Source organism: Neophocaena asiaeorientalis, unplaced genomic scaffold (genome assembly GCF_003031525.2).
Source record: "Neophocaena asiaeorientalis asiaeorientalis breed wild unplaced genomic scaffold, Neophocaena_asiaeorientalis_V1.1 scaffold78, whole genome shotgun sequence".
NCBI lineage: Eukaryota > Metazoa > Chordata > Mammalia > Artiodactyla > Phocoenidae > Neophocaena > Neophocaena asiaeorientalis.
In genome coordinates this window covers 6,975,018-6,975,419 of record NW_020175018.1, presented here as the reverse complement: position 1 = coordinate 6,975,419, position 402 = coordinate 6,975,018, and the positions used below count along the sequence as shown (strand labels likewise).

The following is a 402-nucleotide window of genomic DNA, read 5'->3' as shown; positions in this document are numbered from 1 at the left end:
TAAGACTTGGGTTTTGCTGCTGCTCGCCCCACCCCACGCGGGATTGCAGGCAGGCAGGGGACAGGATGGGGGTTCAAGTCCCAGGTCCGTGTTCGTTTAGTCTGCGAACACTTTGAGTCCCACACACGTGCCAGGAACTCGCGCGGGGAGAAGGAGAACGGAAGACCAGTCTTCGGTGGAAAAACAGAGCCTGCGACGCCGTGGATGCCGCCCCGGGGCGAGTTTCCCCATCCGGGCAGCGTTCGCCCCGCCCCCGAGGCCGCCTCGGAAAGGCGGCTCCGGCTGCAGGAACCGGCCCCGGGCCTGCCCTCCCCGGTTTCCGCCGCCTGGGCCGAGCCCTCGCGCCACCGGAAGCTCCCGCCGGGCCGCTGGGAAGCGGCGGCGGCGCCAAGGTTGGTTGCA

The 402-nt window shown here is 69.2% G+C and overlaps 1 protein-coding gene across 2 annotated transcripts in view; it reads left to right on the top strand.

Annotated features, from left to right (window-relative positions):
• Nucleotides 1-241: 241 nt before the first annotated feature.
• TRAF1 (TNF receptor associated factor 1) overlaps nucleotides 242-402 on the top strand; it is a 22,365-nt gene continuing 22,204 nt past the window's right edge. For both annotated transcript variants that reach the window (XM_024762765.1, XM_024762764.1), the window contains exon 1: nucleotides 242-392. The gene's annotated coding sequence lies outside the window, so the exon portion shown is untranslated. The remainder of the gene's footprint in view (nucleotides 393-402) is intronic.